Here is a 9,075-nt window from a genome sequence, read left to right as displayed (position 1 = left end):
TTAGGGGCCACAAGGGGCCAGAATTCTAAATCTTTGACGCTTTATATCTCGAAAGTGAGAAATATTTTGATAAGTAATATTGAACAAAAGATGTTCAAAATCATGTTCTGAACAATATGCAACCTTTCATTTTTCGCTAAACGTCCCCATTAGGGAGTTGAAGGGTCGGCCCCTAAATATTTCTTTTGTGAATAACTCGAAAACGAAAAAGAATCTCTGAATAGTTGTTGAACAAAAAGTCTTCAAAATCCAAAGAGCTCCAAGATAAAATTCAGAAATAGGGGCTGGGCGCTCAAATTAGGGGCCAAGAGGGGCTAAAAGTATTTTTTCGATAACTCTTTAATAGTGAATAATTTGTTATACATTACTGAGGCAAAAATGTTTATCTCAAAAATTTATAACTGTATATTATAATTTTAATGTCGTATATTACAGAATTAGGGGCCACAAGGGGCCAGAATTCTAAATCTTTGACGCTTTATATCTCGAAAGTGAGAAATATTTTGATAAGTAATATTGAGCAAAAGATATTCAAAATCATGTTTTGAACAATATGCAACCTTTCATTTTTCGTTAAATGTCCCCATTAGGGAGTTGAAGGATCGGCCCCTAAATATTTCTTTTGTGAATAACTCGAAAACGAAAAAGAATCTCTGAATAGTTGTTGAACAAAATGTATTCAATATCCTAAGAGCTCCAAGATGAAATCCAGAAAAAGGGGCTGGGCGCTCAAATTAGGGGCCAAAAGGGGCTAAAAGTCTTTTTTGGATAACTCTTTAACAGTCAATATTTTGTTATACATTACTGAAGCAAAAATGTTTATCTCAAAAATCAATAACTGTATATTATAATTTTAATGTCGTATTTTACATAATTAGGGGCCACAAGGGGCCAAAATTCCAAATCTTTGACGCTTTATATCTCGAAAATGAGAAACATTTTGATAAGTAATATTGAGCAAAAGATGTTTAAAATCATGCTCTGAACAATATGCAACCTTTCATTTTTCGCTAAACGTCCCCATTAGGGAGTTGAAGGGCTGGTCCCTTAATATTTCTTTTGCGAATAACTCGAAATCGAAAAAGAATCTCTGAATAGTTGTTGAACGAAAAGTGTTCATAATCCTGAGAGTTTTAAAATGATATGAAGAAAAAAGGGCTGATCCTTAATTTTAGGGGCCGTGAGGGGCCAAAAGTCGATTTTAGAAGTCTTTATTGTCCAATGTCTTTTTACAGATTATGGGAAAAAAAAATCATTATTTTAGAATGAAAATCTCAATCAAAATCTAATCTCATCTCATCAAGAGTCGAACGGAAGACCCACTCGTTGCTCGCAACGAGATCGTATCTAGTTATTATTATTATTCTTTTTTCTCCTTACCGATTTTGTGCAGAAGATTTCTCGGAGATGGCTCGATCGATTTAGTTCAAATTTTCGGTGTTGACGTGTTTCTATCTGAAGTTTGTACCCGCGCTTCGATTTTGAAAAAATCACTTCCGGTCGGAAGTTATCGCCCTTTGATCAAAATTTAGGTGACCTCCATGTCTGTGATGGAACTCAAAAACGGTTCAACCTAGAAAGCTGAAATTTTCAGGGATGGTAGAGGACATGTTGCCATATTGCACCTGGGTCAGGATATTTTCCGGAAGTGCCTAGTATGGAAGCTCGGTAGGGGTCAAAATTTAGGACACGAATCATGACTGATTTTTTGAGACATTTCGCATCATATCTTTAAAAGTATAAATATTTTGTTAAAACATACTGAACATCATTCGTGCAGAACAACGAGATCTTTCATATAATACCAAGAAAAAAGCGCTGACTCATCACATTAAGGGGGGAAAGGGGCCAGAAGTCTTTAATCGATAACTCTTTAGAAAACAATATTTTGGTATATATTACTGAACAAAAAATGTTAAGATTAACAATCTACAACTATGTAATATGATATTTATGTCGTATGATACATAATTAGGGGCCACAAGGGGCCAGAATGCTAAATCTTTGATGCTTTATATCTGGAAAGGGAGAAATATTTTGATGAGCCATAATGAACAAAAGATGTTCAAAATAATGCTCTAAACAATATGCAACCTTTCATTTTTCGCTAAACGTCCCCATTAAGGAGTTGAAGGGTTGGCCCCTAAATATTTCTTTTGCTAATAGCTCAAAAACGAAAAAGAATTTCTGAATAATTATTGAACACAAAATGTTTAAAATCTTAAGATCTTTCAGATGAGATCTCAAAATAGGGGCTAAGCACTCGAATTAGGGGCCAAAAGGGGCCAAAAGTCTTTTTTCGATAACTCTTTATCAGTTTATATTTTGTAATACATTACTGAAGCAAAGATGTTTATCTCAACCATCTACAACTATATATTATGGTTTTTATGTCGGATGGTACATAATTAGGGGCCAAAAGGGGCCAGAATGCTAAATCTTTGATGCTTTATATCTCGAAAGGGAGAAATATTTTGATAAGCAATATTGAACAAAAGATGTTCAAAATAATGTTCTGAAGAATATGCAACCTTTCATTTTTTGCTTAACGTCCCCATTAAGGAGTTAAAGGGTTGGCCCCTAAATATTTCTTTTGCTAATAGCTCAAAAACGAAAAAGAATTTCTGAATAATTATTGAACGAAAAATGTTCAAAATCTCAAGATCTTTCAGATGAGATCTCAAAATAGGGGCTGGGCACTCGAATTAGGGGCCAAGAGGGGCCAAAAGTCTTGTTTCGAGAACTCTTTATCAGTTAATATTTTGTAATACATTAGTGAAGCAAAGATGTTTATCTCAACCATCTACAACTATATATTATGGTTTTTATGTCGGATGGTACATAATTAGGGGCTACGAGGGGCCAGAATGCTAAATCTTTGATGCTTTATATCATGATAGGGGGAGATATTTTGATAAGCAATATTGAACAAAAGATGTTCAAACTAATGTTCTGAACAATATGCAACCTTTCATTTTTTTGCTTAACGTCCCCATTAAGGAGTTGAAGGGTTGCCCCTTAAATATTTCTTTTGCTTGTATCTCAAAAACGAAAAAGAAATTCTGAATAGTTGTTGAACAAAAAATATTCAAAATCTTAAGAGCTTTAAGATAATATGAAAAAGGAGAGCCGATTCCCAAAATTAAGGGTCGTTAAGGGCAAAATGCCGATTTTTTAAAGTCTTTAATTTTCAATGTCTTTTTACAGATTGTGGTAAATCATTATTTTATAATGAAAATCGCAATCAAAATCTTATCTCATCTCATCTAGAATTGGACGGAAGACCCATTCGTTGCTCGCAACGAGATCTCATCTAGTTATTATTCTTTTTTTCTGCACAAATTTTGTGCAGAAGATTTCTCAGAGATGGTTGGATGGATTTGCTTCAAATTTTCAGAGATGTTGTAGGATAATCTGAAGTTTATACCGGCTGAAGGATTTTGTGAAAATCACTTCCGGTCTAGAGTTATCGCCCTTTTATCAAAATTCAGAGGACCTCCTTGTCCGTTCATTTTCTCGAAAACGGCTTGAGCTAGAGCGCTGAAATTTTCAGTGATGATAGAGGACATGTCCCCTACTGGGAGTTTGGATAGTTTCCGGAAGTATCTAGTATGGAAGCTCGGTAGGGGTCAAAATTTAGGACACGAATCACGAGTGATTTTTGGAGACATTTTGCATCATATCTTTTAAAGTATAAATATTTTGTAAGAACATACTGAACATCATTTGTGCAGAACAACGAGATCTTTCAAATGATATCAAGAAAAAAACGCTGACTCATCACATTAGGGGCAGAAAGGGGCCAAAAGTCTTTAATCAATAACTCTTTATCAGTTAATATTTTGTAATATAATACTGAAGCAAAAATGTTTATCTCAACAATCTACAGCTATATATTATAATTTTTATGACGTATGGTACATAATTAGGGGCCACAAGGGGCCAGAAGGCTAAATCTTTGACGCTTTATATCTCAAGAGTGAGAAATATTTTGATAAGTAATATTGAACAAAAGATGTTCAAAATGATGTTCTGAACAATATGCAACCTTTCATTTTTCGCTAAACGTCCCCATTAGGGAGTTGAAGGGTTGGCCCCTAAATATTTCTTTTGCGTATAACTCGAAATGAAAAAGAATCTCTGAATAGTTGTTGAACAAAAAGTGCTCAAAATCCTAAGAGCTTTAAGATGAAATCCAGAAAAAGGGGCTGGACACACAAATAAGGGGCCAAGAGGGGCTAAAAGTCTTTTTTCGATAACTCTTTAACAGTCAATAATTTGTAATACATTACTGAAGTAAAAATGTTTATCTCAACAATCTACAACTGTATATTATGATTTTTGTGTCGTATATTACATAATTAGGGGCCACAAGGGGCCAGAAGGCTAAATCTTTGACGCTTTGTATCTCAAAAGTGAGAAATATTTTGATAAGTAATATTGAACAAAAGATGTTCAAAATGATGTTCTGAACAATATGCAACCTTTCATTTTTCGCTAAACGTCCCCATTAGGGAGTTGAAGGGTTGGCCCCTAAATATTTCTTTTGCGTATAACTCGAAAACGAAAAAGAATCTCTGAATAGTTGTTGAACAAAAAGTGCTCAAAATCCTAAGAGCTTTAAGACGAAATCCAGAAAAAGGGGCTGGACACACAAATTAGGGGCCAAGAGGGGCTAAAAGTCTTTTTTCGATAACTCTTTAACAGTCAATAATTTGTAATACATTACTGAAGTAAAAATGTTTATCTCAACAATCTACAACAGTATATAATGATTTTAAAGTCGTACATTACATAATTAGGGGCCACAAGGGGCCAGAAGGCTAAATCTTTGACGCTTTGTATCTCAAAAGTGAGAAATATTTTGATAAGTAATATTGAACAAAAGATGTTCAAAATGATGTTCTGAACAATATGCAACCTTTCATTTTTCGCTAAACGTCCCCATTAGGGAGTTGAAGGGTTGGCCCCTAAATATTTCTTTTGCGAATAACTCGAAAACGAAAAAGGATCTCTGAATAGTTGTTGAACAAAAAGTGCTCAAAATCCTAAGAGCTTTAAGATGAAATCCAGAAAAAGGGGCTGGACACACAAATTAGGGGCCAAGAGGGGCTAAAAGTCTTTTTTCGATAACTCTTTAACAGTCAATAATTTGTAATACATTACTGAAGTAAAAATGTTTATCTCAACAATCTACAACAGTATATACTGATTTTAAAGTCGTACATTATATAATTAGGGGCCACAAGGGGCCAGAAGGCAAAATCTTTGACGCTTTGTATCTCAAAAGTGAGAAATATTTTGATAAGTGATATTGAACAAAAGATGTTCAAAATGATGTTCTGAACAATATGCAACCTTTCATTTTTCGCTAAACGTCCCCATTAGGGAGTTGAAGGGTTGGCCCCTAAATATTTCTTTTGCGAATAACTCGAAAACGAAAAAGAATCTCTGAATAGTTGTTGAACAAAAAGTGCTCAAAATCCTAAGAGCTTTAAGATGAAATCCAGAAAAAGGGGCTTGACACACAAATTAGGGGCCAAGAGGGGCTAAAAGTCTTTTTTCGATAACTCTTTAACAGTCAATAATTTGTAATACATTACTGAAGTAAAAATGTTTATCTCAACAATCTACAACAGTATATTATGATTTTAAAGTCGTATATTACATAATTAGGGGCCACAAGGGGCCAGAAGACAAAATCTTTGACGCTTTGTATCTCAAAAGTGAGAAATATTTTGATAAGTAATATTGAACAAAAGATGTTCAAAATGATGTTCTGAACAATATGCAACCTTTCATTTTTCGCTAAACGTCCCCATTAGGGAGTTGAAGGGTTGGCCCCTAAATATTTCTTTTCCGAATAACTCGAAAACGAAAAAGAATCTCTGAATAGTTGTTGAACGAAAAGTGTTCAAAATCCTGAGAGCTTTTAAATGTTATGAAGATAAAAGGACTGATCCCTAATGTTAGGGGCCGTGAGGGGCCAAAAGTCGATTTTAGAAGTCTTTTTTGTTCAATGTCATTTTACAGAATATGGAAGATCATTACTTAAGAATGAAAATCTCAATCAAAATCTCATCTCATTTCATCAAGAATCGAACGGAAGACCCACTCGTTGCTCGCAACGAGATCTCATCTAGTTATTTTTATTCTTTTTTCTTCTTACAAAATTTGTGCAGAAGATTTCTCGGAGATGTCTCGTTCGATTTGCTTCAAATTTTCACAGTCGATGCGTTGTCATCTGAAGTTAATTCCGGCAAATCATTTTTTTGAAATTCACTTCCGGTCGGGAGTTATCGCCCTTTGATCGAAATTTAGAGGTCCTCCTTGTCTGTGATGGAACTCAAAAACGGCTCAAGCTAGAAAGGTGAAATTTTTAGTGATGATAGAGGACATGTTGCCATGTTGCAACATGGTCAGGATATTTTCCGGAAACGCCTAGTATGGAAGCTCGGTAGGGGTCAAAATTTAGGACGCATTTTATGAGTGATTTTTTGAGACATTTTGTATCATATCTTTTAAAATATAAATATTTTGTTAAAACATACTGAACAACATTTGTGCAAAATATCAAGATCTTTAATTTGATATCAAGAAAAATCACAAGACGAAAGACCACCTTTAAGCAATCGCTTAATGGTAGCTTAATGGTGACTTAATGGTGGCTTAAAGAAGTTAATTCCTTTAAGCCACCATTAAGCCACCATTAAGCTGCAACTTACATTTGCTTAATGTCCAAACTTCATTAAGCTACCATTTAGCCACCATTAAGCTGAGCTTAATGGTGACTTAATGGTCAACCCTCATTAAACTTTTACGCATCTTATATAGAATCTTTGAACTAACTTTTAGTTATTTTAATATCATTTACGCAAAATCTATTCCAACTCATAATTCTGTCTCGATCATAATTTCTACGAGTTTTTTGTCAACATGCATAAACTTGATCACTGGGAACAAAGTTAGCTAATAGCCACAGGGGCTTGCTCGAGGTGTCTAATTTTTTCTTAAAATCATTTACAGTGATAATAAAACAAGACATCCTGTATCAGAACCGTATATTATTTTTTTTAAAATATTTTATTTTAAATAAATCATTATTACATGTACATGCGTTGTTTTTATTTTTAGTGTATATGATTTTTAAAAATAAATAATTATTACACACCATGAGCAAGTCCTTGTGAAATATCTTAAATTTACAATACCAAAAATCAATTTGTTCTTAAAATTATCTATATTCATGAACACAAAATATATATCACTTTTTAAAAACAAAATGGTATTTTTATTTCATGTGTTAAAAGAAACATTCTGCTACAGAATTCACAGGAATATAACTATATAATCTATTGAAAAAAATCTCTGTCCTTTTCTTTTTTTTTTGGGGGGGGGGGGGGGGGGCTACTGGTATACAAATGTTTAGTTTTCAAAGATTGACTTTTACCATGAAAAACTTTTTAATGGCTTTTACATCACGAATAATTCTAATTAATTCGTTATTTTTTTTTAATAATGCAGCGGTAAGTATCTGTCAAAATCTAGTCGGTCTTCAATGATTGTTATTTCAAAATCGATTTTCAGAGGAACGGCCGATCAGACTAAACATGACATCCGACCAGATGTATACACATTGAGAAACGGGGTAAGATTAACAGATGATCAGTGTACAGTAAACCGACTGGTCAGACAATAGACCTTAATTAGGTGTCCCCCGTCCCCGGTTAACTAACAGGAAACTATACATACACAACGTACACTGACAGATTTTAATGATCAATTATTTTTTAAAAATTTAAATTTAACGCAAGCATATAACAAATTAAAGATTATGATTCATCGTAAAAAGTCAATTATTTTGATACCCATTATGATACAAAAAGAATTGAAACTGAATATGATATTCTAAAAAAAAGTTTTTGTAAACGTAATTAACCAGGTAACTCTTACGCGAGGATTGTCACTAAATTGTTGACACAGAAACCGTTAATATCCGCAGTATATTAAAAATAAAAGTAGAATCTGTTTTTTCCTCTTTCTTTTTCGATGATAGACTTTTGTGTTTTATTTTTAATTAATTTATTTTCAATCATGATTTAATGCTTACATTTCGCATGTTTCGAAAATTTTCGAATAACAGAGCGAAGAACTCAATCACATTACATCAATCTAAAAGCCGAACTCAGTCTAGAAATATATATTAATGTGTTAAGATCCACAAATAAAATTGTTTATATTTTGATTAATAAATCAATTCAAGACTTTTGGAAATGTTCAACATAATACTAGTAAATACCTTTACAAGTCGAAACAAATTTTGAAAAAAAATAAAAGTTAAATATTTAATATTTTCCTAACATTAACAAGAGCGGCGTTAGCCTAATGGATAAGGCGTTCGCCTTGCAACCCAAAGGTCATGGGATCGAGCCCCGACTGTGGCGTTTTTTGTTTTTTTTTTTGGATTTTTAATTTCGTTCTTTTTTCATTATTTTTACCAAATCAAGATATAAGCGAACTCTACATTTATAATATTGATAACAAATCACTATAAAAATAATTTTTCACCCATATAAACAATATTATCGACTGCGTAAAGTGACTTAATGGTGGCTTAATGGTAGCTTAATGGTGGCTTAATGGAGTTTGGACATTAAGCACCTGTAAGTCTAGCTTAATGGTAGCTTAATGGTGACTTAATGGTGGTCTAAAAGTTACCATTAAGGACCTGTAAGCCACCATTAAGCTACCATTAAGCTACATTTAAGCACCCATTAAGGACTTTGAGTTGGCTTAATGGTAACTTAATGGTGGTGTAAATGTTACTTAAAGGTGCTTAATGGTGACTTAATGGTGACTTAAAGACAACCATTAAACCACCATTAAGGACCTATAAGCCACCATTAAGCCGGACTTAAAGGGTGTGTTTCATCTTGTGAATGTGCTGACTCATCAAATTAAGGGCTGAAAGGGGCCAACAGTTTTTATTCAATAACTCTTTATCAGTCAATATTTTATTATACATTACTGAAGCAAAGATGTTTATTTCAACCATCTACAACTATATATTATGGT

This window comes from Saccostrea cucullata, unplaced genomic scaffold, assembly GCF_032062105.1.
Source record: "Saccostrea cucullata isolate Sc308-1 unplaced genomic scaffold, CSIRO_AGI_Scuc_v1 ctg8523, whole genome shotgun sequence".
Lineage (NCBI taxonomy): Eukaryota > Metazoa > Mollusca > Bivalvia > Ostreida > Ostreidae > Saccostrea > Saccostrea cuccullata.
Note: the sequence above shows the minus strand (reverse complement) of the source record.